The 27,995-nt window shown below is 50.3% G+C and overlaps 1 long non-coding RNA gene across 1 annotated transcript; it reads left to right on the top strand.

Annotated features, from left to right (window-relative positions):
• LOC148147202 (uncharacterized) lies at window positions 1-27,342 on the top strand. The gene is made up of 4 exons (XR_015760081.1): window positions 1-173; window positions 565-680; window positions 883-922; window positions 26,982-27,342. It is a non-coding gene; the product is annotated as an uncharacterized LOC148147202 (long non-coding RNA).
• The last annotated feature ends 653 nt before the right edge of the window (window positions 27,343-27,995 follow it).

The raw sequence follows: 27,995 nt of genomic DNA, 5'->3' as shown, positions 1-27,995 counted from the left end.
CAAAACACTTAGCCACAAGTTATTTTTCAAGGTGCTCGCTTCTCGCTGGAAGGATTTATTCTCAATCTGAATCCCTCTCTCCAGCTCCTGCAGCCTTATCGTCTGGAAAAGCGCGTCTCGCCATTTCCCACAGAGACAAACCCAGCACTGCGGCTGCACTGCCCTCGCCTGTAGTGAGTATAGAGGGTATTCATCACCGCGGGGAATGCTGGGTAGGTACTCCGCCATTGAGGAGATTCACACAGAAGATTAATTCTGTTCATTAATAATTTTCTCTTTCCTGAATTCCAATCTTCTGCTATCCAAATAATCTTTGGAAGAACAAAATTGGCGGTTAGAAAAACATCTAAAAATTGGATGCATCTCTCAAATCATCTCTACAACATAATCTTGTCATTAAAATGCTAGATCTCTCAAATCATTTTGTAAATTTCCGTCCTGGACTGATGGTGGTCGATTTTGGACACTCCTTGAACAGGTGGATGTTTAATACTCAAGCCAAGAGATACATTTGTTTATTCTGAATGTCTCTCAACATGTTTCTTTTGTCATCTCATTTTGCAGAGTAGTGGAAGGAATGAAAACTGAAGTGTATCTCTGATGCCAGTTCTGTGCTCACTTCTCAGCTCCAAGCTCCAGCCAGAGAGTTTACATTGAAGTATAATTACATTGATTCAGAGGTGAATATTTTTGAGCTTTCATCTATAATTCAGTAGTTAACTTGCTTTGCTGTGGTTCATTGGTTAGGCCCTGGTGTGATCTCTTCACTGTGGATCTGAATCCCGGTCCTCCATGACAATCTCTTTGCCAATGTCCAACCTGCGCTACCTTTAATAATGAGTATTTTAACTCTCTGTGACAGTTTATTGTTATTTCTTCTAGTTATGGTCAAATGAGAGCTTCATCACTCCAGGTCCCTGAGGTATGTGCTGTTAATTTATTCCACTCGTATGTGTGGCCTCCCTCACAAACATCACTCAGACCCTGCTATGCTCCATTTTGCTTTCATTCTTCATGCTCCCTCTTACACACACTATTCCCTTCCCTGCTCGTACACACCCATGCTTACCCCGCTATCACCTTCCCCCTCCCGTCACCCTCCCCCTCCCGTCACCCTCCCCCTCCCGTCACCCTTGTCCCCCCCGTCACCCTTGTCCCCCCCGTCACCCTTGTCCCCCCGTCACCCTTGTCCCCCCCGTCACCCTTGTCCCCCCCGTCACCCTTGTCCCCCCCGTCACCATTGTCCCCCCGTCACCCTTCTCACCCCCCGTCACCCTTCTCACCCCGTCACCCTTCTCACCCACGTCACCCTTCCACCGCGCCATCACCCTTCCCCCCCACCCCACACTTCCCCCAAATCCCACCCCCGTAACCCTTCCCCCCACCCCACCCTACCCCAGTCACCCTTCCCCCCACCCCACCCCAACTCGTCACCATTCCCCCCACCTCACCCTTTCCCGCACCTCACCCTTCCCGTCACCCTTCCCCCCCACCCCACCCCCGTCACCTTTACCCCTCCCACCCCGCCCCACCCCGTCACCCTTCCCCCGCCCCACCCCACCCCGTCACCCTTCCCTCTCCCACCCCGTCACCCTTCCCTCTCCCACCCCGCCCCACCTTCCCCGTCACCCTTCCCTCTCCACCCCGCCCACCCCGTCACCCTTCCCTCTCCCACCCCGCCCACCCCGTCACCCTTCCCTCTCCCACCCCGCCCACCCCGTCACCCTTCCCTCTCCCACCCCGCCCACCCCGTCACCCTTCCCTCTCCCACCCCGCCCACCCCGTCACCCTTCCCTCTCCCACCCCGCCCCACCCCACCCCGTCACCCTTCCCTCTCCACCCCGCCCACCCCGTCACCCTTCCCTCTCCCACCCCGCCCACCCCGTCACCCTTCCCTCTCCCACCCCGCCCCACCCCGTCACCCTTCCCCCTCCCACACCCCCCACCCCGTCACCCTTCCCCCTCCCACCCCCCGACCCCGTCACCCTTCCCCCTCCCACCCCCCCACCCCGTCACCCTTCCCCCTCCCACCCCCCCACCCCGTCACCCTTCCCCCTCCCACCCCCCCACCCTGTCACCCTTCCCCCTCCCACCCCCCCACCCTGTCACCCTTCCCCCTCCCAACACCCCCACCCCGTCACCCTTCCCCCTCCCACCCCGCCCCACCCCGTCACCCTTCCCCCTCCCACCCACCCCACCCCGTCACCCTAACCTCTCCCACCCACCCCCACCCCGTCACCCTTCCCCACCCCGTCACCCTTCCCCACCCCGTCACCCTTCCCTCTCCCATCCACCCCCACCCCGTCACCCTTCCCCCTCCCACCCACTCCCACCCCGTCACCCTTCCCCCTCCCACCCACCCCCACCCCGTCACCCTTCCCCCTCCCACCCACCCCCACCCCGTCACCCTTCCCCCTCCCACCCACCCCCACCCCGTCACCCTTCCCACTCCCACCCAGCCCCACCCCCGTCACCCTTCCCCCCCATCCCGCCCCACCCCCGTCACCATTTACCTCCCACACCCTGCCCCACCCCGTCACCATTTAACCCCCACCCCGCCACATCCCCGTCACCCTTCCCCCCCAACCCCCCACCCTTCACCCCCAACCCCCCACCCTTCACCCTTCCCCCCACCCGTCACCCTTCCCCCCACCTCCGTCACCGTTCAGCCTCCCACCCCGTCACCCTTCCCCCTCCCACCCCGTACTACCCCGTCACCCTTCCCCTCCCACCCCGTCCAACCCCGTCACCCTTCCCCTCCCAACCCGCCCCACTCTGTCACCATTCCCCCCAACCCGCCCCACCCCCCTCACCCTTCCCCCCACACTCCCCCACCCTTCCCCCCACAACCCCGTCACCCTCTCCCCCCACACACCCCCACACCCTCCCACCCCGTCACCATTCACCTCCCCACCCCACCCCGCCCCACCCCCGACACCATTCACCCTCCCACCCCGTCACCATTCACCCCGCCACCCCGCCCCGCCCACACCCCCCACACCTCACCCCACCCCCGTCACCCCTCCACCCCACCTCCCGTCACCCCACACCCGTCACCCATCCACCCCGCCCCACCCCACCCCACCCCGTCGCCCCGCCCCACCCCACCCCATCGCGTCGCCCCGCCCCGCCCCACCCCACCCCACCCCGTCACCCTTCCCCCTCCCACCCCGTCCCCCCGTCACCCTTCCCACCCCACCCCGTCACCCTTCCCCACCCCACCCCACCCCCGTCACCCTTCCCACCCCACCCCTGTCACCCTTCCCCACCCCACCCCACCCCCGTCACCCTTCCCCACCCCACCCCACCCCGTCACCCTTTTCCCCCCCACCCCATCAGCCTTTCCCCCCCACCCCACCCCGTCACCCTTCCCCCCACCCCACCCCACCTGAACCCCGTCACCCTTCACCCCCAACCCACCCCGTCACCCTTCCTCCCCCACCCCAGTCACTATTCCTCCCCCACCTCACCCCACCCCGCCTCACCCCGTCACCATTCACGACCCCACCCCGTCTCCCCACCCCCCACACCCCCCACCTCCCCGTCACACCCCCACCACACATCCCCGTCACCCCACCCCCCAGTCACCCCACCCCCCCGTCACCCCACCCACGTCACCCATCCACACCTCCCCACCCCACCCCACCCCGTCGCCCCGCCCCACCCCGTCGCCCCGCCCCACCCCACGCCCCCGTCACCCTTCCCACCTCACCCCCGTCACCCTTCCCCACCCCACCCCACCCCCGTCACCCTTTCCCCCGCACCCCACCCCGTCACACTTCCCCCACACCCCACCCCACCGGAACCCCGTCACCCTTCCCCCCCCACCCCACCCCCGTCACCCTTCCTCCCCCACCCCAGTTACCCTGCCTCCCCCACCTCGCCTCCCCACCCCCCCACACCCGACCCGAACCCCGTCACCCTTAACCCCCCACCCCACCCCGTCACTCTTCCTCTCCCACCCCAGTCACCATTCCTCCCCCACCCCGCCTCCCCACCCCCCACAACCCACCCCACCCCACCATCACCCACCCAACCACACCCCCCGGTCACCCCACCCCCCCAGTCATCCCACCCCCCCAGTCACCCCAACCCCCGTCACCCCACCCCCGTCATCCATCCACCCCGCCCCACCCCACACCATCCCGTCGACCCGCCCCACCCCACCCCCCGCCACCCTTCCAACCCCACCCCCCGTCACCCTTCCCAACCCACCCCGGTCATCCTTCCCCACCCCACCCCACTCCCGTCACCCTTCTCCCCCCCACCCCACCCCACCCCGTCACCCTTTACCCCTCCACCACACCCCCACCACGCCCCCACCACCCACCCCACCTCACCAACACCCACCCCACCCCCCCACAGCCACCCCATCCCCCCACACCCCCTCACCCCCAACACCCCCACCCCACCCCCACCCCCACCCCATCCCACCCCCACACCCCCACCCCACCCCCCCACACCCCCCACCCCACCCCACCCCGTCACCCACCCTACCCACCACCCCACCCCCCCACACCACCGCCCCACCTCACCCGCACCCCACCCCCCACCCCCACCCTCCCTACCCCACCCCACCCCCCACCCCCACCCTGCCTACCCCCCACCCCACCCCCACCCCACCCCCACACCCCCACCCCACCCCCACACCCTCCTCACCCCAGCCCCCCCACCCCCCCAACCTCCTCACCCCAGCCCCCCCACCCCCCCAATCAAATCTCCTCCTCGGGGAGAGAGACTGTTGTAATGTAGGCCACTCTGCAGGTAATTTGAGACACAGCAAGATCCCACAAGTAGTATTACTCCGATATTAGAACAAGTCTTTGGATCGAGTTTCTCATTTAAGGTTTTAATTCCCTCCTTGGGAAGTCCTGTCTGTCAGACACTCACTGGGGATTGATGTGTTTGTGACAAATCCCAGGCCCCAGTTATTTTAACCCCAGGCTTCAAATCTGTTTTAAAAATGACAGGGCCGCAATCTGACAGGAGCCAGTTAACCAGAGGCCCCTAAAACCCAGAGTCCCCTAGAAAAGGTTAAACCTCGGGGTAAATAAACACACAACTCACGTGGGCCCCCACGGGGTGCAGCCTGTCGACCAGGCCTCAGGACCCTGTCCCCTCTGGAGAAAGCTTTTGCTCAAAGATCTCCTGAAACCAAAGTTTCACTCTTTGAATCTTCAAGCGGGCAGCAAGATCCCTTGGAAGGAAAGAAACAGCATTAGTTGAAAGGCAAAGGAGAGGGGGCGAAGGCGTGGGGGAAGGGATTGAAGGGGGAAAGGAGAAGGAGGGAAGGAGTGTTGGAGGCGGGAGATGGAATGCAAGGAGTACGGAATGGCGGGGGGAAGGTTTGGAGGGGAAGGAAAGAGGGGTTAAGAGGGGGAAGGAAGGAGTGGAGGGGGAAGGAGACAGGGGAAGGATAACAGGGAGGGAAGGAGAGCAAGGAGGGAAGGAAAGAGGAGAAGGGGCAGAGTATGGGGGGAAGCAATTGGGAGGATAGGAGAAGGGAGAATGTAAGGGGAATGGAGGGGAGAGGCAGAGAGAAAGAGAGTGGGAGAGGAGGAGAGGGGAAAGAGAAGATGAGTGGGTGGGAAGGAGTGGGGGAAGGGGGGAAGGGTGAAGTAGAGGGTGGGAAGGAGAGGATGGAAAAGGAGGGGGGAAGGAGAATAGGGTGGCAACGAAAGGAGGAATTGTGGGGACGGAGGGAGGCAGTAGGAGACAAGGGGGAAGGAGAGGAGAAGGAGAGTGGGGGAAGGATGGGAAGGAAGGAGGGAGAAGTGGAGAGGGGAGGACAGGAGGGGGGGACAGAGAGAGGGCGAGGGGGAGGGGAGTAGGAAGAGTAGGGGAGTGGAAGAAGGGGAGTGTGTGTGATGGAGCGGGTGAAGAAGGTGAGGGGTTGGAGAGGACTGCAAGGAGGGGAGGAAGGAGAGGAGAGTGAAGGAGAGGAGGAAGGAGAGGAGGGTGAAGGAGGTGGGGAAGGAGAGGAGGGTGAAGGAGGTGGGGAAGGAGAGGGGAGGAAGGAGGGGGTGAAGGAGAGGAGGAGCAATGAGAGGGGGCAAATGACAGGGGAGAAGGAAAGGTGGGGGAAGGAACGGTGAAGGAGAAATGCGGTGAAGGAGAGGTGGGGCAAGGAGACGGTGAGGAGAAGGGCAGGAGGGGGTTGGAATGGGGAGGAGATGGGGGAACGAGAGGGGAAGAAGGAGAGGAGGGGGAAGGAGAGGGGACGTGAAGGAGAGGGGGCAAGGGGAGGAGGGAGATTGGAAAGAGTGAGGAGAAGGGGGAAGAGAGGTGGAGAGAAATAGGAAGGGGGAATGGGGGTGAGGTGGAGAGGGGAGGAAGAAGGGGGAAGGGGTGTGGTGGAGAGAGGACTGGAAGGAGAGGGGGAAGTTGAGAGGGGAGGAGATTTGTTGGAAGGAAGTGTGTGAAGGAGGGGGAAGGAAAGGGAGTGGAGGGTGGGGGACATCTCTGCATCTGTCCCCAATCAGTCCCCACCTGTCCCCCGCCAGTCCCAGACCGGCCCTGTCTGGCCCCACCTGTCCCGATCAAATCCTGAGGGTTCTCCCTGAATATAACTGGAATAACCCGAACCCTGAGATAACAACCAGAACCAGGCGAATGGGGAGGATTCCACAGTGAGCATCTCCCTCGCCCCTGTACCAATGTCAAAACAGTCCCATGGTCACCCCCCCACCCCGCCCCGATCAGCGTTATAATCCAGGACCAGAGCTCGGAATGAATGGGACCGTTTGTTTTGGGATCAGGAACTTGCTTTCCCACCAAGACCACCTTCCCCTTTCCCCACCCCTCTCTGCCTTCCACAAGGACCGTTCCCTTCGACACTCCATGGGTTTGTTCCACTCTCACCCTCCAAACCCCCAGGTACTTTCCTCTGCCACCGGAAAAGATGCAAAACCTGCTGTTACACCCCCAGCCCCCTCACCTCCACCCAGGGCCCCCAAACCCTCCTTCCAGGGGAGACAGAGGTTCACCTGCCTCTCCTCCAACCGTGTTTCCAGTATCAGGTGCTCCCGATGTGGGCTTCTCTACATCAGGGAGACCCAACGGAAACTTAGGGAATGGTTCTCCGAGCATCACAGCCGGGCCCCAGGGACTGACCAGACCTCCCAGTCACCGCCCAGTTCAATTCCCCCCAACCACTCCCTTTCCAACATGACCATCCTCGACCTCCTGCATTGCCACAATGAACCACACCACATATTGGAGGAACAAATCTCATTCCCCGCCCGGGCAACCTACAGCCCGGAGGACTCAACACTGAGTTCTCCAATTTCAAATAACCTCCCTCGCCATCCCCCGACAACCTTCCACTGCTCCCTCTCACCAATTGGATTCATTCCTCCCATTTACCAACCAAGTGGGACCCTCTACCTGTACTCACCCCCTTTTCCCCCTCGTTTCCCCCCACCCTGGCCTGTTCCACCCCTTTGTCCTCCCTCATCCTCCCTTCCCCTCCCAACCCATCGCCCTCCCACCCCATCCTCCCTCCCCATCCGTTCCCCCTCCCCTTTGCCCTCCCACCCCATTCTCTCTCCCACTTTGTCCTCCTTCGTCCTCTCTCCCTACTTTGTCCTCCCTCCCTCCCCCCTTAGTCTTCCCTCCCCCTTACTCTCCTTCCCTCCCCACTGCCTCCTTCTCCCCTTTCCTCCCTCTCCTTCTGTCGATCCCTCTCTCTGTTGTTCCACCTCCCTTTCCATTCTGTTTTATCACCCATCCGTCTTTTTTCTGGCCCCCCTCCCTCCTGTCGACCAGGCCTCAGGCCTCAGAACCCGTCCCCCTCTGGAGCTTGGCCAAGGTTTTCCTCGGCCTGAACATTTTGGATCTTAACGTTGCAGCTTTCCCAACAAAAGTTCATCCGGATAAAAGAGAGAACTGATTACTTGAAAGGGAGAGCGAAAGCATTTTGAAGGCAAGTTAAACAGCAAGATCCCAGATTTAAAAGCACCTCTGCCCATTGCCAATGTATTGATGTATCTAACACAGTCAGCAGTTAGGAAGGATCATGCTGTGGGAGCAGATCTTACCAGAGATTGGAGGAGGATAGTGAGGGAAAGGCATCAGTTTATTACACTCTGCAGTGACCTGGGGTCAATTGCCTTTTACTGAAAACAGTTCCCAACTTGTACGTACCTGTAGCTCCCTCCAGTCTGAAACCCTCATTCCCCATCTATCCTGTCTCCTGTCTCTGAGCCAATGGTGCCTTCACTCCCAGGATAGGCACAACATGGGGCTAGATACGGAGTAAATCTCCCTCCATACTGTCTGCACCAAATACTACCAGGACATGTGCAGCATGGGGTTAGATACAAGTATAGATCCCTCTGCACTGTACCTATCAAACACGCACAGGATAGGGACAGCACGGGGTGAGGTACAAAGTTAGGCAGCATTGTAGACAGTGCAGATGGTACTTTAACGTTACAAAGGGATATTGATAGACTGGGTGAATGGGCAAAGCTGTGTTAGATGGAGTTCAGTGTCAGCAAGTATGTGGGTATCAGGTTGGAGTACAGAGAGGGAGCACAAAGGAGGTTTACAAGAATGATCCTGAACCTCAGGGGTTACGTTCTGAGGGACACTAGACAAATGAGGCCGTGTTCCTCCAGAATTGAGAAAGTAAAAGGGTGATCAGATCAAAGCCTTCAAGGTATAAACAGGATGAGAAAAGTGAGATGAAGATCAACGATTCCCACTGTGACACTGACACTGGGGTTAGATACAGATCCCTCTACACTGTTCCTATCAAACACACACAGGATAGGGACAGCACGGGGTGAGTTACAATGTTAGGCAGCATTGTAGACAGTGCAGATCGTACCTTAACATTACAAAGGGATATTGATAGACTGGGTGAATGGGCACAGCTGTGTTAGATGGAGTTTAGTGCAAGCAGGTTGGAGTACAGAGAGGGAGCACAAAGCAGGTTTACAAGAATGAGCCTGGAGCTCAGAGGTTACATTCAGAGGGGACACTCGACAAATGAGGCCGTTTTCCACCAGAATTGAGAAAGTTAAGGGGTGATCTGATCAAAGCCTTCAAGGTATAAACAGGATCGATCAAGATCAACGATTCCCATTTGTTATAGATTCTAGACCGAGAGGGAGCAGGGTCTGAGAATGAGGGCCCAGAGCGTTCAGGAGAAATGGTAGGAAGCACTTTGACACACTAAGGGTGGGAGAGGTTTGGCACTCTCTTCCACAAACAGCAGTCGATGCTGGATCAGTTGTTCAGGTTAAATCGGAGAGAGATACATTTTTGTTCAGTGAAGATATTGAGGGATATGAGCCAAAGGAAGGAATGTGGAGTTAGGCCACAGATCAGTCATGATCCCATTGAATGATGGAACAGGCTTGAGGGGCTGAATGGCCTCCTCCTGTTCCTATGTTCCTATGCACTGACACTGTCAACCCCTCCCAAGGCAGGGACAGGATGGGGTTAGATATACAGTAAAGCTCCCTTTACTGTATCCCGATCAACCCCTCCCAGGGCAAGGTCAGAACAGGGTTAGATACAGAGTAAATCTCCCTCTACACTGTCCCCATCAACCCATCCCAGGATTGTTTAACGGAGCTTTAATATTTGAAAATGCTTCTATTATTCTTTCATTCATTGTCCCTCAGTAACCCTGTGCGTGCGTGCGTGCGTGTGCATATGTGAGAGCCTGAGAGAGGAAAACGGAGATAGAGACCAGGACCCTGCATTACTGGGTCAGGTACTGTTGTGGAGAAACTATAGAGAACCACCAGGAGACGCAGAGAGTTCTTCAAGAAATAGGTATTTTATTTGCAAACAAAAAACTGTGACACTGAGAAAGCAGATTCTCGAATGCCCCCGAAACTCGGGGTCCGTGGATTTCTATATCATTTTTTATCATGTTTTTGTGAGCTTATCAGCATGTCCAACTATCTTAATCAAAGTACCTCACTCTAGCTACACAATAAACCAGTGATGTTAGTTCCCATTATCTCTTTAATTGTACATTCTAATGTCATGATTAGATATATATTGCTCACTGTGCTGCAGTGATCTTCCATTGCAGAATAACCTGTCATGATAGATATTTAGCTATTCCATCTATTACAATAGTCTCCTGTCTCAAGCTGACTCTACTAACTATTAATTAGATATTTTAATGTAATGTCCCAAATATTTACGGTCCCAATCCTGTCATAATAACACTTAACAGAGAAACTTGCTTTATTATTTGTGTTATCTCATCTGGCCATAGTGACCTTTCAGGCATAACCACTCTGTTAACTGGTGTAAGAATGTTCCACCATGGTTATCCCATCCTGTGTTCCACAGACCACAGATTCCCAGTGGTCTTCATGCTTTAACCCTTCCTATGCTTTATGGTCTTTAATTTCCATCGACCTCACTCCAACAACAATACCATTCGTTAATTAAACAGGATGGAAGACAGCACCAATTCTCAGGAAATGTTTTACTGTTTCTGTTTTTGTTAAAACGCTTGGGTGGTGTGCTGGCTCAGTCAGGAGACTGTCTGTGTGGAGTTTGCACATTCACCCTGTGTCTGCGTGGGTTTCTTCCCACAGCCCAAAGATGTGCAGTTGAGGTGAATTGGCCGTTCTAACTTGCACAGAGTGTTCAGGGATGTGTAAGTTAGGTGCATGAAACAGCGATAAAATGTAGAGTAATGGGGTAGGAGAATGAGTCTGGGTGGCTTGCTCTTTGGAGGTTCAGTGTGGACTTGTTGGGCCGAAGGGCCTGTTGCCACACTGGATTGATTCTATGATTTTTTAAAGGAAATAATAGATTATCCGGTCACTACCACAGATTGTATTGGAATTTCTTGAGTTTAAAGTTGCTATCTAATGGCAGGTCTGTCTCTGTTGTTGTGAAAGACAGCACCTGAACGGATTTGCTCGGTGTGCAAACCAGTGTGTTGATGTTGCCCACTTACCTCTGAGTTGGATACCAGAATGTTGCACATTCTCCGCGTTTCTGCATGGGTTTCGTCCTGGTGCTCCGGTTTCCTCCCACAGTCCAAAGATGTGTAGTTCAGGTGGATTGGTCAACTAAATTGCCTATCGTGTTCGGTGCATTAGTCAGAGGGAAATTGGCCTGGGTGGGTTACTCTGTCTCGGTGACATCATCAGTGCTTGGGAGCCTCCTGTGAAGCGCTTCTGTGATCTTTCCTCCGGCATTTGTAGTGGTTTGAATCTGCCACTTCCGGTTGTCAGTTCCGGGACCGGCAGATTCAAACCATTACAAATGCCAGGGGAAAGATCACAGAAGCGCTTCACAGGAGGCTCCCACGCACTGAGGATGTCACCTAGACAGGGTATGAAACGTCTGCAACGCAAATTCCCAGCTCGGTGAACAGAACCACAACGAGCACCCGAGCTGCAAATCTTCTCACAAACTTTGGGTTACTTTCCAGAGGGTCGGAGTGGACTGGTTAGGTCAAATGTCCTGTTTCCACACTGTAGGGAATCTAATCTATTTATGACATAACATAATACATAGTAATCCGAGATTGACCAAGTTCTGAATTTATTGTTACAATGTTTAGAGACTGTCACCTATAAGCCCATCTCTCGTCAACTGGTCTGTTGAATTTCACTCATGTTTTGCTAGATATGCCAAGTGGGAGGTTTCTCAGTGACATCTTAATTAGGTTACTCCGAAGTCCAAGCCTTCAAACAATAAAGTGTTCCTTTGAGATTGAATTTAAAGGTGTTTCTCTGCAAATGGCCAGACTCAAAATGATCACAGCAGATTCAGCCTTCACTTCACAGCAAAGTATCACCTTCCTTTAAATGGCAACATATATCATCTTAAAAGCTAAGGAAATAATTGTGACTTTCAATAAATACTTCCAGTAACTAACATAATCCAAGAAATAATGCACACCTTCTCATATTTTTTACTCGAATTGTTAAGATAAGACTATTATAAAGTTGTTTAAAACAGGGAACTGCAATTACATTAACATTGCACTGACTAATGTTATGGACAAGGCTAGACCACTCACAACATTCTTAAGCAGGCATCCCAGAACATAACTTTGCAGTTTGTTTCGATAAGTGTACAGTGAAAATTACCTGGAGTAAGATAGCTAGGTTGACTACTAGATTTTAAACAGGCAAAATCATTATTCACAAAATTACACAAACAATAAAGAACCCCTACAGAACACAACCTATCTAGCTAGACTTAATTATGCTGTTCCGAGTACAACAGTTCCAATGTTAAAAACCAGTATCAATGCTTCAAGTTGAAGTTGGAGGGCAGAAAAGAGAGTTTCTACACAGCCCCCTGTTGAACTTTGCATACATGCTCGGCTTAGCTCAGGTAAAGGGCTGACCACTGCCCTTTCATTATGTAGGTGACTTGTCAAGCATGATCACTTTGGCCTGAAGGCTCATCTGTTTACATGTAAACAAAAGGCCTCTTAAAATCCTTTTTATCTCTGTACCACACCAGACTGATTGGAGCCTGAACTCCCCTCCACCCCTCCAAACAAAAAAATCAAGGACAGAGTCTCCTTGAGCCAAGGAACAGCTTTTAGATGAAAATGGACTAGCTTTGTGACACTAAAGTCCAAATTTTTGTTTCAAATGCAATCCCACTGTCTCTGATTCCAGATAGTAGCTTTAATTTGGACCCTTGCCAAGTCTAACCTCAATCTTCCAATGTGAAGTCAGCAAACAATCATGCTGCAAGGTCTTGCTTCTTTCTGCAGAAGGACTGCAGTAGTTATTGGGGAGCCAGGTAGAGGAAGCCTAATCCAGACTGCTTAATTCACCAGACGTTGTGCAGTTTATATACCGGTGTAATTAATTTCTGCTCACAACGTTTAGAATTCAGTCCTCAGTTATAATCAATGTGATATTTGTTCTATTTATTCAGTCTCATTCAACTATGAACGGTTCATCACAGCTTCTCCCAAGAATTGAGATACAATGTCAGGACAATACGCTTTTCCCAAAGTTATTAAGGTTAGAGGGAATGCAGTGAATTGTCACTTTGCTTCAGCACCTGTCAAAACAAGTTGTCACCTACTCCTTTTCCAAATGCACACACTTTTGTTCCACATGCAAATCTCTTTACTTCACCAAAATCATTTTTCTTGTTTCATATTATCTATTTTTAAAAAACATTACACATTCTGGACAAGATGGATTTTGGCCTTCATTGATGCAGCAACATTCTATAATTTAAAATCAGCTTTCAGGGGAATATCCATAATGGTTTGAACTCACACCAAGTATAGCACAATAGTGTCTGCTGTTCAAATCTTTTTTTTAAATCCTGCGCTAACATGCCTCAGCAATGTGTAGCTTTTCCACTGCATTGTGTCTTGTGGACTCAAGTGAGACCGTCAATCAAGAAGTACACAGTGGGATTTAGGTAAAGTAGTGTTACTTCTGCAATCATAATTACAAATGCAAGGTAAATGAACTCACACCAGTGTATAATTGATTCAACCAAGAGTTGAGTCAACAAGAATGAAAACTATGTGAAGGAAATATATAATTGTTTTTGTGTTAGCTAGAATGTGCATACAAGAATGAAACGTGCCTGCAAACAATGGTAGATGTTACAGACAAATAGATAAGGTGCTGTGAGGGTGTAGATTAAGCCAGATATGCCTGTACAAACAGTAGTTATACGCATCTGCAAAAACAAAAACAAACCCCAATTAAAAGGTCATAAAGCTCAATATGGATGAGGAATGGGAGGAAATGTTACAAGTAAGGGGAAACAGATGGCAGTGAAGGAGGATATACCTAACAATGGACCACAGAAGGATGTGAAATGGCAGAGTAAAACTTGTACTTTGCTATGCACAAGGCCGGATAAGGCAAGAGATAAACAATAGTAATGAGCACTGGGTTGGGAGTAGTGAATCCTACATAAGATATGTACTTGCTAAACTCTGGGTGCCTTACTTCAGCCACGCTTACAAGCGTATAATAAACATACTGATTGCTTCAGATCTCGTCTCGGACTGAAATTATTGAAGTGAGTGAGCTTTGTTTCTCACACACTGATACTGGTTTTTAATATTGGAACTGTTGTACTCGGAACAGCATGATAAAGTCGAGCTGGATAGGTTGTGTTCTGTAGGGGTTCTTTGTTCTTTGTGTAATTTTGTGAATAAGGTTTTTGTCTGTTTAAAATCTAGTCATCAACCTAGCTATCTTACTCCAAGTAATTTTCACTGTACACATATCGAAGTAAATTGCAAAGTTATGCTCTGGGCTGCGTGCTTAAGAATGTTGTAAGTGGTCTAGCCTAGTCCACAACATTAGTCAGTGCAATGTGAATGTAATTGCAGTTCCCTAAGTTTTAAACAACTTTATAATAGTCTTAGCTTGACAGTTGCAGTAAAAATTATGAGAAGGTATGCATTATTTATTGGATTATGTTAGTTACTGGAAGTATTTATTGAAAGTAACAATTATTTCCTTAGCTTTTAAGATGACGTATATTCCCATTTAAAGGCAGATGATACTTTGCTGTAAAGTGAAGGCTGAATCTGCTGTGATCATTTTGAGTATGGCCATATGCAGAGGAACACCTTTAAATTCAATCTCAAAGGAAGACTTTATTGTTTGAGGGCTTGGACTTCGGAGTAACCTAATTATGATGTCAGTGAGCAACTTCCCACTTGGGATATCTAGCAAAACATGAGTGAAATTCAACAGACCAGTTGACGAGAGATGGGCACATAGGTGATAGTCTCTAAACATTGTAACAATAAATTCAGAACTTGGTCAGTCTCAGATTACTATGTATTATGTTATGTCATAAATAGATTAGATTCCCGACAGTGTGGAAACAGGACATTTGACCTAACCAGTCCACTCCGACCCGCTGGAAAGTAACCCACCCAGATCAATTTCCCTCTGACTAATGCACCTAACACAATAGGCAATTGAGCATGACCAATCCACCTGACCTACACATCTTTGGACTGTGGGAGGAAACCGGAGCACCAGGACGAAACCCATGCAGAAACGCGGAGAATGTGCAACATTCTGGTGTCCAACTAAGAGCTAAGTGGGCAACATTAACACACTGGTTTGCACACCGAGCAAAACCTTTCAGGTGCTGACTTTCACAACAACAGAGACAGACCTGCCATTAGATAGCAACTTTAAACTCAAGAAACTCCAATACAATCTGTGGTAGTAACCGGATAATCTATTATTTCCTTTAAAAAATCATAGAATCAATCCAGTGTGGCAACAGGCCCTTCGACCCAACAAGTCCACACTGAACCTCCAAAGAGCAAGCCACCCAAACCCATTCTCCTACCCCATTACTCCACATTTTACCGCTGTTTAATGCACCTAACTTACACATCCCTGAACACTCTGTGCAAGTTAGAACGGCCAATTCACCTCAACTGCACATCTTTGAGATGTGGGAGGAAACCCACGCAGACACGGGGTGAATGTGCAAACTCCACACAGACAGTCTCCTGACTGAGCCAGCACACCGCCCAAGCGTTTTAACAAAAACAGAAACAGTAAAACACTTCCTGAGAATTGGTGCTGTCTTCCATCCTGTTTAACTAACGAATGGTATTGTTGTTGGAGTGAGGTCGATGGAAAATAAAGACCATTAAAACATGGGAAGGGTTAAAGCATGAAGACCACTGGGAATCTGTGGTCTGTGGAACACAGGATGGGATAACCATGGTGAAACATTCTTACACCAATTAGCAGAGTAAGGTTATGGCTGAAAGGTCACTACGGCCAGATGAGATAACACAAGTAATAAAGCAAGTTTCTCTGTTAAGTGTTATTATGACAGGATTGGGACCGTAAATATTTGGGACATCACATTTAAATATCTAATTAATAGTTAGGAGAGTCAGCTTGAGACAGGAGACTATTGTAATAGGTGGAATAGCTAAATATCTATCATGACAGGTTATTCTGCAATGGAAGATCACTGCAGCACAGTGAGCAATATATATCTAATCATGACATTAGAATGTACAATTAAAGAGATAATGGGAACTAACATCACTGGTTTATTGTGTAGCTAGAGTGAGGTACTTTGATTAAGATAGTTGGACATGCTGATAAGCTCACAGAAACATGATAAAAAATGATATAAAAATCCATGGACCCCGAGTTCCGGGGGCAATCGAGAATCTGCTTTCTCAATGTCACAGTTTTTTGTTTGCAAATAAAATACCAATTTCTTGAAGAAATCTCTGCGTCTCCTGGTGGTTCTCTATAGTTTCTCCACAGCAGTACCTGACCCAGTAATGCAGGGCCCTGGTCTCTATCTCCGTTTCTCTCTCTCAGTCTCTCACATATGCACACGCACGCACGCACAGGGTTACTGAGGGACAATGAATGAAAGAATAATAGATGCATTTTCAAATATTAAAGCTCCGTTAAACAACCCTGGGATGGGTTGATGGGGACAGTGTAGAGGGAGATCTACTCTGCATCTAACCCTGTTCTGACCCTGCCCTGGGAGGGGTTGATCGGGATACAGTAAAGGGAGCTTTACTGTATATCTAACCCCATCCTGTCCCTGCCTTGGGAGGGGTTGACAGTGTCAGTGCAGGCAGATCGTTATTTTGGAACATAGGAACAGGAGGAGGCCATTCACCCCCTCAAGCCTGTTCCATCATTCAATGGGATCATGACTGATCTGTGGCCTAACTCCACATTCCTTCCTTTGGCTCATATCCCTCAATATCTTCACTGAACAAAAATGTATCTCTCTCCGATTTAACCTGAACAACTGATCCAGCATCGACTGCTGTTTGTGGAAGAGAGTGCCAAACCTCTCCCACCCTTAGTGTGTCAAAGTGCTTCCTACCATTTCTCCTGAACGCTCTGGGCCCTCCTCCTCAGACTCTGCTCCCTCTCAGTCTAGAATCTCTAACCAATGGGAATCGTTGATCTTGATCGATTCTGTTTATACCTTGAAGGCTTTGATCAGATCACCCCTTAACTTTCTCAATTCTGGAGGAAAACGGCCTCATTTTTCTAGTGTCCCTCAGAACGTAACCCCTGAGGTTCAGGATCATTCTTGTAAACCTCCTTTGTGCTCCCTCTCTGTACTCCAACCTGATACCCACATACTTGCTGACACTGAACTCCATCTAACACAGCTTTGCCCATTCACCCAGTCTATCAATATCCCTTTGTAATGTTAAGGTACCATCTGCACTGTCTACAATGCTGCCTAACATTATAAGTCACCCCGTGCTGTCCCTATCCTGTGTGTGTTTGATAGGAACAGTGTAGAGGGATCTACACTCTGTATCTAACCCCAGGCTGTACACTTCCAGGGAGTATTCGATGCAGAGAATGTGGGGGGAGATTTACTCTGTATCTAGCCCCATGTTGTCTCTACCCTGGGAATGAATATGCCATTGGCTCAGAGATAGGAGACAGGATAGAGGGGAATGTGGGTTTCAGACTGGAGGGAGCGTTCAAGTTGGGAGCTGTTTTCAGTAAAAGGCAATTGATCCCAGGTCACCACAGAGTGTAATAAACCAATGCCTTTCCCTCACTATCCTCCTCCAATCCCTGGTAAGGTCTGCTCCCACACCATCTTCCATCCCAACTGCTGACTGTGTTAGATACATTAATACATTGGCGATGGGCAGGGGTGCTTTTAAACCTGGGATCTTGCTGTGTAACTTGCCCTTCAAAATGCTTACGCTCCCCCTTTCAAGTAATCTATTCTCTCTTTTATCCCGAGGAATCTTTGTTGGGAAACCTGCAACGTGAAGATCCAAAATGTTCAGGCCGAGGACAGCCTTGGACAAGAACAACCTCCAGAGGGGGAGCACGGGCCTGAGACCTGAGGCCTGGTCGACAGGCTGCACCCCGTGGGGGCCCACGTGAGTTGTGTGTTTATTTACCCCGAGGTTTAATCTCCTCTGGGGGACCCTGGGTTTTAGGGGCCTCTGGGTAACTGGCTCCTGTCAGATTGGGGCCCTGTTGTTTTTAAAACAGATTTGAAGCCTGGGGTTAAAGTAACCGGGGCCCTGGGATTTGACACAAACACATCAATTCCCAGTGAGTGTCTGACAGACAGGACTTCCCAAGGAGGGAATTAAAACCTTAAATGAGAAACTCCCTCCAAACGCTTGTTCTAATATCAGAATAATGATACTTCTAGGAGGGGATCTCTCAGTCTCTCTCTCTCTCTCTCTGCACTCCCCTCTCACACCCTCCCCAACTTTCTTTTATTGATTTTTCAAACAAATAAAACCGTCCCACACACAGCAATGTGACTCGTGGGTATTTGAAGTGGGGAGATGGAAATATTTCGCAGCACGAGGTGATTGTTTTTGAGACAAAGGGGTAAAAAAAACACAAGATCCACAGAGAGAGAGAGAGAGAGAGAGGGAAGGAGGGAGCGATAGAGGGATAAGATGTGTCTTTGTAGCTGGGCTGGGAAAGGGAGACAGGATCTGGGGGAGGGGGGAGAGAACGGGGCTCTCCAATATCCCATCACAGCCCAGCTCCAATCACTTCCTTCTAGAAAGTAACATCCGCAAAATTAAATCCTGGGATGGAGGAGGTGATTCTTTAAACAAGATTCCCAAAGAAATCCGCAGCCTCCTGTCGGATGTAAAGTGGGATTTGAGCACATTCTGTAGCACGAAAGGAACTACCCTGTGGGATCGCTCTGTGCATCAATGGCCCATCCTGTGACTTGTCGTTGTTTTAATGGAGAGGGGTGTGGAGGACAGGATGTGGGATTCCAGGCAGGGAGAGACAGACAGAGAGAGAATCATGATCAGCAACTGGATTTGGAAAGTGCTGGTAATATTGGGATCTTGCTGTGTTAAAATTACAGGGGGCGGGGCATTTTGCTTGTGGAGCGGTTGTTGCTGGGGAATGGCACTAGATCTTCCAGTGGGCAAAGAAGAGGAAATACCCCAGGTACGCCACACCTGGCTGCCTGTGGGATCTTGCTGTGCGCCCTCAGCCTGCCTTTTGCCCCTTACACAACACAGGAGCCTGTCAATAGGGCCCAGGCTCCGTTTTCTGATGGTCTGATAGTGGATGAGGTGTATCATCCCTCCTTTCCCCAGCCCAGACCCCTCCACCTCTCCTCACACTCCCCCCACAATGAGATAGTGACGGGGCTAATGTCTACAGGACAGGGCGGGGAGATGGGAACACACTTTAAATGGGAGGGAGGGAGGGGAGGGCATTTCAATCTGAACATAGGGGGAATGGAGAGAAAGAGAGACACAGAGACACCAATCCTTTCTCTACAGCAGGAGGAAGCTGAGCAGAGAGATGGAGCGGGGATAGGGACAGGGAGAGAGGGGAGAGAGAGGTGAGGAGGAGAGAGAATGAGATAGGGACACAGATGGAAGGAGTGAAGGAGAGAGAGAGTGTGTGAGGGAAGGAGGGAGAGAGGAAGTGAAGCAGCTGGAGGGGGCAGGTTAAACATTGAGGGAGGGACACGATCCAGGCTCTGAGACTGACTCCCTTCCATCGAGTCACTGCATTGAGTCTCCCCCAGGGTCAGTCGGAAAGCATTTACCCCCTGGGTCCCAGTGAAATCTGTTCCCATTCTCTGGGTTTAAAACCAGAGGGAAGTGCTGATAAAATGGGGAGCTTTGGGAAGTCACTCAGTGATGGGATTTTGTTTGTTTTTCTTGTTTTTTGATTCAAAAGATCTTGGCTCTAATTTAATCAACTCCCATCTCTCTCTCTCCCTCTCTCTCTCTCTCCCTCCCTCACATCACCAACCCCGGGATTTTCTCTCTCTCTGTCTGTCTCCGTTTCTCTGTCCCTAATCTTGTTTGTGTTCTCTCCCCACCTTGGTATCTCTGTCTGTATTTCTCACTCTCTCTCTCTCTCTATCTCTCTATCTGTCTCTAGGCCCCCACCCTCCCTCCCTATCCTCCTGTCCCTGGGGGAGATTTGTACTCAGTATCATGTGGCGTTGCATGTATCATTAACACAGTGGGATCTTGCTGTTCCCTGGGTCTCCTGTTGTTGTCCAAACTGTGGGGTGGGGGGAAATAAAGCCCCATTCTCAGTGAAGGGCGGGGTGGGGCAGGGGAAGTCTGGGGGCTGGGATCTTGCTGTGCATGAAGACACACACAGTCGAATGGCCGGTCAGTCTCTGCACATACTCCCTGTGCCCCCCACCCCAGGGACACAGCGAGGAGTGGGGGTGGTGAGCGAGGGTGGGGGCATTGTACACATTGGAGACACAGAGGGGGCTTTTATACAGAGATGGGGGAGTATGGATAGAGGGGATACTTTGGGGTAGGGGGTAAATGAAGGTGCACAGAGCGAGGGGCAATTAGAATGGGGAAGGAAGGGAAAGTTGGGGGGTACTGGAAAATTCCGGGTGGGAAAATTTTTGGTGGGGTCACAAATTAGCTGGAGTCGGGGTGTTACAGGGGAATGGGGCAGTAAACTTAGGGGGGAACAAAAAATTGGGGAAGGGCCTAATATTTGGGTGACTGGGGAATGGGATAGAGATCCCGGGGAGGTGTTGGGGAAGAGACTGAACATCGGGAGGACGGGAGGGGGGATTGTGGGCAGGAACAAAATTGGGGGAGGGGAAAGGGCACAATATTCGGGAGGGGGCAGTGACAATGATTGAGGGGGTTTACATAAAGTCCCTGTCTCAGGGGGTGGGGGTGGAGAGGGGGCCTGGGATCTTGCTGTGCAGTGAGGCAGTCCCTGCACAGGCCAGTGTGTGTCTGCACGTGCTCACTGTGTCCTGCCCCACCATAAAGGGGTGGGTGGGGGAGGGGGTGATCATGAAGGAACGATGGGGGAGGGGCAGTTTGAGTAATGCTGCACAGGAGGAGGGAGTTATGAGACCGGTAGGAACATTATTCGGGGGGGAGGGAAGCAAAATATGAGGGAAGAGCAATATTGGGGGGTGGGGGAAGAACAGACAGGGGGCAGGAATTACAGGAATGTAAAATCTCGGAGAGGGGCACATTTGTTGGGTGGGGGGAAGTCTTTGAGTGGGCAGTTTGTGGAGGGGAACAAAACTACACTGGGAGGGGGCAATTAGACTGGGGCTGGCCATAGTGGGTGACGGGGGGTCTGACAAATTGGGGACAGACACAACATCTGTGGTGGGGACAAAATATGGGGTGGGCAAATAATTAGGGGCAATACTTGGGGCAAACTGGGGAACAGGGGGTGTTAGCAAAGCCCCTTTCTCAGTGAGATTGGTGGGTGGGAGGGGAGTGACAGGGAACAGCTGGAGAGTGGAATGGTGCTGTGGCCATCCGTGGTCAATCAAGAGGCCATTGAGTGTCTGCACATGCTCACTGTGTGGGGCACGGTGGGCTATCAGGGATGAGTGGTCTCTGCCAGAAGGGAGAATCAACAAGGGGGCCATTCAGGGCAGGCCACAGACAGGTAATAGAAGGAGGGATAGACACAATGGGCTGAATATCCTCCTCCTGGGCAGTGAGGTGTCAGGGATTCTGGGATCTTGCTGTGCACAGAGGGGCGCAGTTACAGACATAGAACATAGAACATAGAAAAATACAACGCAGTACTAGCCCTTTGGCCCTCGATGTTGCGCCGATCCAAGCTCACCTAACCTACACTAGCCCACTATCCTCCATATGCCTATCCAATGCCCGTTTAAATGCCCATAAAGAGGGAGAGTCCACCACTGCTACTGGCAGGGCATTCCATGAACTCACGATTCACTGAGTAAGGAATCTACCCCTAACATCTTCCTATATCTACCACCCCTTAATTTAAAGCTATGCCCCCTCGTAATAGCTGACTCCATACGTGGAAAAAGGTTCTCATGGTCAACCCTATCTAAACCCCTAATCATCTTGTACACCTCTATCAAGTCACCCCTAAACCTTCTTTTCTCCAATGAAAACAGCCCCAAGTGCCTCAGCCTTTCCTCATACGATCTTCCTACCATACCAGGCAACATCCTGGTAAACCTCCTCTGCACCCATTCCAGTGCCTCCACATCCTTCCTATAGCATGGCGACCAAAACTGCACACAATACTCCAGATGCAGCCGCACCAGAGTCTTATACAACTGCAACATGACCTCAGGACTCCGGAATTAAATTCCTCTACCAATAAAAGCCACTACGCCATATGCCTTCTTCACCGCACTATTTACCTAGGTGGCAACTTTCAGAGATCTGTGTACATGGACACCAAGATCCCTCTGCTCATCCACACTACCAAGTATCCGACCATTAGCCCAGTACCCCATCTTTTTATTGCTCTTACCAAAGTGAATCACCTCACACTTACCTACATTGAACTCCATTTACCACCTTTCTGCCCAGCTCTGCAGACCCGTCATCCCACACAGAGACTCATTTACCCCCAGTCTGGTGGGTGATGGCGGTCAGCGAGGGGGGTATATAGGACACAGCAAGGAATTTATTTGCGTGGGGGTAATGGAGGGAGAGGTTCGGGGAGAAATGACAGAGGGCAAAGGGGAAAGAGACAAAATGGGGAAGGGCAAGGTTAGGGGGAGGGCAACTGTCTGGGGGGAGGGTAAAGAGACAGAGGGAGACATACACACAGAGACAGAGAGAGGGAGAGAGAGACACACCCACAGTCTCAGAGAAAGAGAGAGAGAAACAGTCTCAGAGAGAGAGGAAGAGAGATGCCCACAGTCACAGAGAGAGGGGGAGAGACACTCAGTCTCAGAGAGAGAGGGAGAGATACACCCACAGTCTCACAGAGAGAGAGGGAGAGATACACCCACAGTCTCAGTCTCCAATGAAGCGTTGGTGGGATTTCCCACCTCTCTATTTATAGCTGCTCGTTTCGTAGAGGCATGGCATTCTAACCAGAACTCTATCAATAAAAACATCGATTTAAATCCTATCTACCTTCGCTTGAAAAAAAGAACCGGCAATGGCATCACCCGCCTTAAGAAACCAAGACCTATAAATAGAGAAGGGGGACATCTCAGCAGTGCTTCAGCGGGGACTCTCACTGATGATGTTACCCAGTATGGTGACAAAACATCTGAAAACATACCTTCCGGCTCAGTGAGCTAACTTACATACTTAGGATAATGGCTGACTCAGCCAGGTTTAAATACCCCAGGGTCTGTCACTCAAACCCATCTCCTCCAGTTCATCCAGTCAGCGCCCAGCTCCCTCCACCTGGAACACACCTCCCCCAGGTATGGGACACACCAACAACCATCTTTGTGGGATTATAGGGGGGTGTGGGAGAAAGCAGCAGCTCAATGGTTTAGCCCAGGTCTGTCCCTGTCCTTCCCCCACCCCCACTGGACCCAGCCTTGGAATACACACAGACACAAAGCTGCAGTTTCACACCCAGAGCAGGCACAGCACCATGCTACAATCCAAATGGACACAAGAATTTTACACAAATCAATGAAACTAAAATGAACGAGTTAAGGGAGCAAGCTTGCTGAGCTTTGGTTTGACCCAAATCAGTTTAAACCTGTTAGACGACTGAACACAGTGTCTGTCCAATGGAACACCAGCAGGGTGATACAAAGGTACGGGGGTGTGGGGGTACAGGCCTGACTTGGGCAGACAGGTGAGAAGGAACATGGAACAGAGCTCAGGCCAGTGAGAGGACAGCTGACCATCTGATACTGACCTATAGCAGCTTGGTACTCAAATCCTGAGGGTTCACCCTGAATATAACTGGAATAACCCGAACACTGAGATAACAACCAGAACCAGGCGAATGGGGAGGATTCTGCAGTGAGCATCTCCCAAGCCCCTGTCCCAATGTCAAAACATGGTCACCCTCCGCCACGGTCAGCGTTACAATCCAGGACCAGAACTCGGAATTAATGGGACCATTTGTTTAGGGATCAGGGATTGCTTTCTCTTTATTGCAGACAGATTGAGTGATTGCAGAGTTACTCAAAAACTAAACAGAATTTTTACAGTTTATGCAAATAGGTTGAATTTTTATAAAGACTTAGAATAATAAAACAATCCAAACTCTTATCCGTTTCTATTTCTTTTTGTTAGTGTTTGGATTGATTTGCACAGGGACCAGGGACTGCAGTTTAGAGAGAATGGAATGAACAGGGACAGGAACAAATTATCCCAGAGAAAAAGAAATCTGCTGATTGTGCAGAGGCACGGCGAGGCCAGCAGAGAGTGGCATTGTATCACTTTAAACACAAGAGGGACAGACACAGACAGAGTCAGAGAGAGAGAGGCTGAGATGAGGTGCCACTGCTCTGCCCAGCAGAGAGATCTCCACCGTCCGAGCTTGACACTGAGCTATTCTACTGACCTGAGAAACTGTGTCTGCTTTAGTTGGGGATAGGACTATTGTTCGTTGTGTTCTTGATCATATCCCCCATGCATGGGATTGACGGAGATGATGGGAAGGTGGGTACAGTGGGACTCGTGTTGAGAGTTGTCCTTCCCCTGGTCAGGATGGGCTTGGTACATTAATTAATTATATGAAGAGAGACTGTATCTGTCAGAATTGGGGATGGTTCACTGATAGCAGAGGACACACCGTTTGTCAGTGTGGATTGTATCAGTCTCAATGTAGAGAAATATGAATCTGGCAGATATGGAAAAGAGTAAGATCATAGAATTCTGTCCATTCTCTATTTATCTCTGAACCCTCAGTCTATTACAAACCTTACGGCCTCATAGATTTGCCTCACTGTCAGGATATTGAGAAACAGAACAAATGTAAATGGTAAAAATGGTGTTAAAATGTTTCAGACTATTTAAAACTTTCCCACGGATGGTCTTCAGAATAACTGGAGCTGGTATAACAGTCCCTTGCCATCCCTGTCCTTCCTCCGTACTGGAGTATGCCCATTCTGAAGTCTGATCAACAGGTCTTTAAACAACTCCCACATGGGAAATGTGGACTTGCTCAATAACAGCTCTTCCCAATTAACTCTCCCTAGCTCCTGCTTAATACTGTCTTAATTTACCCTCCCCGAATTCAGTACCTTCCCACAAGGTCCTGACTTATCCTTATTCATAGCAATCTTAAAACTGAAGGAGTTGTGATCACTGTTTCGAAAATGCTGTCCCAGCGAAAGGTCAGTCAGCTGGCCAGGCCCATTAACCAATACAAGGTCCAGTCAGACCTTGCCACAGTGAATCAGATGGCAGATTGGAGGAACAACATCTTATCTTCCACCTGGAACTCAACATTGAGTTCTCCAATTTCAAATAACCTCCCTCCCCCTCCCTTCCACCCCTCCCTGCCACCAATTGGATTCATTCCTCCCATTGACCAATCAAGCCGTACCCTGTACTTGTGTTCACCTCAGCACTCCGTTCCTCTCCCCACCCAAAGCCCTCCCCCACGCCCACCCTTTATCAGCAGCTCCCCTTACCCCCACTCCCGAAGCATTGACCTCACCACCTCCTGATGCTGCCTGGCTTGCTGTGTTCTTCCAGCCTCCTGCTTGTCTCCGATGGTTACTAAGGTGACAGATGGCTCCAAATGTGGTGGTGGAGTAGTGACCAGTGAAGGAGGTTTACCTCAGTGTTAAACAGGACCTTGATCAGACGGGCCAATCATGAGCTGATACAAGGTTGGGTTTTAGGAGCTGTTTTACAGATGGTGATGGTCCATCGATCTTTCAATTGATCCCAGGCTCCATTATGAAGGCCCAAGCAAACAGAGTTCATCCAGAGTCAGCTCCCACTGAGCCCGATGGAGTCAGTGAGAGCCACAAAACCTTCTCATGGCAGCACTGAGGGGGGTCGGCTCATCAGCCACATCCAACCCCATTCCCCAGTGTCGGATCCGGTCTGTCACTGAGCCCTCTGACTGGGCCGTGGATTCCCCACCAACACGGCGGCTGATTGGTGGAAAGAACCAAATAAAGAGAGGGAGTGATATCAGCATCAGGCCAGGGGGGAAGGGAATGGAACCAGAGAAAGGAAATCATTGCTGAAAATACATCTGTAATCAAAAGACATGGATTATTTACAGTATATTACTCTATAATAGGAACATTCCCTTTTTTATTTAGTTGTGCCCAGATGAGTGGATGAGTGAATTCCGTGAGGACAGGAGACTGCCATTGCTGTTCCCACTCTGACCTGCAGTGACCGATGATACTTGCCTCCAGGTCATTGACCTTGTATCTGGTTCACTCACTGACAACTGGTTGCTGGGGATGATGTTTTTCTGTGCATGTCTGATTCCTGTTTCAGTTATACTTTTGTTATCCAGCTTTCTATTAACGGTTGCTGATTGCTGACAACACTTCCCACTGTTTTGCTCCTCCAGTCTCTTTGGTTTCACTCCTCAGATGGAACCATTCCTTGCCCGTTAGGAAAGGAGTGTTACCATGTTCCTGCTCCTCCTTCTCCTGTCAGTCCATTCTTCACCTGGACCCCTCATTCCTTTATCTGCTGCCTTTAATGTTCACTCTCTGTTACTTGGATTTATTCATCAATTGAGTTATTTTTATAACTGGATATTTCAGGGCATGCTTTAACTGGTCTCAGAAACTGTTCTGTGTCACCACGTAAACAAGTGCTTTGGTGCAGCAGCTCAGGTCCCGCAGCATATATGAGGCTTGTACAAAAATATCAAAACCAGCAGAATCCAAGGATTGACTGACATGAAAGAAATGTAAAATATACAGCAACCAGAGAAGGATGAAACTTGCAGATATGGCAAAGAGTAAGATCACAGATTTCCTTCTGCTCTCTGTCTCTGGGTCACTCTATTTTTCTCTGACCCGTGAGTCCCTACGCACCGTAATGGCCTCAGAGATGTGTCTGACACTCAGAACATTAAGAAAGAGAATAAAAATGAATGGGAGAATTGGTGTTAAAAATTGCTCAAAATATTTAAAACTTGCCCACCGGCGGTTAATATAATAACTGGACCTTGTAGAACAGTACCATGGAATGTTTTCGATCATCTTTCCAGGTTTAAATCGAAAGTAGTTTGGAATATTTTTAAATGAAAAGAAAATACAGATTGTTGCTAGAACCCTAATTGAAGTATTCTCTGTCCAATACTTAGTTTTCATCTGACTGAAACAAATGGTGACAAATCGATTAAAAGAGAAAGTAATGGTGAACCAGACAGAACAATCAATGGCCCAGCAGCTCAGTACATAGATGACACGACACACAGGAGTGAAGTCCCGGAAACACTGTGGATAATAATAAGATGCAAACTGATGAAGTACGATTTCAAAAACAATGAATAGCAGATCAAATGTTGTCATGGCCACCAGATAATGAGTGGTGCATGCAGAAAGACCACACTTGCCCCGAGCTAAGATTAGAATCACCACCAGACTAGCTGTAAGAGAAACTGAAAGAAGAAAAGAGACTTGAAGTTACTGATCAAACATACCTGCGCCAGAGCCTGGGTTCAATTCCACCACTAGGTGGCTGTGTGTGTGGAGTTTGCACATTCATCTTTGTGTGTGTGTGTGTCGTGCATGTGGCGAGGGGTGGTGGTGGTGGTGGTGGATGTTCCCTCAATCACATTGTCACTGGATTTGTGTGCTCCCTTCAGGCTATTGACACATGCACATTACAGTTGCACAGTGAAAGATATTCCTAGTAAAACTTACAATTGAGTTTATGGATATTCTGCTGTTAGTGCTACACACTTACTACAATGAGCTGTGAAAAGCAAGAACTCTGACCCAGCAGTAACCTCCACTCAGTCTAATTCTACAATGACACATCCTCCCAGCAACGTGAGGCCACAGCAATCAGAGGATCCTGCCTGAGCTTCATCATGCCCATTCAGTACAATTCCACGATCAGCAATACCTTCACTTAGAGGTATTCCTGGAGATCTGGATCAGTAGTACACAACATTCTCAGAATGTCATGGTGAATAACTGATCTCCTGACTTTCCCAAAGCCTGTCCACTACCTACAAGACACAAATCAGGAGTGTGATGGAATATTGTCTACTTGCCTGGATGGGCTTAGCCCCAATAATTGTCAAGAAGCTTCACACCATCCAGGACAATTCAGGCCATATGATTGGCATTACATCCACAAGCATCTTCTC

The sequence above is a fragment of the Chiloscyllium plagiosum genome, unplaced genomic scaffold (assembly GCF_037043375.1).
Source record: "Chiloscyllium plagiosum isolate Xiang-an unplaced genomic scaffold, Cpla_swu_hap1 HiC_scaffold_18, whole genome shotgun sequence".
Classification (NCBI taxonomy): Eukaryota; Metazoa; Chordata; class Chondrichthyes; order Orectolobiformes; family Hemiscylliidae; genus Chiloscyllium; species Chiloscyllium plagiosum.
This window is presented reverse-complemented; position numbering and strand designations above follow the sequence as displayed.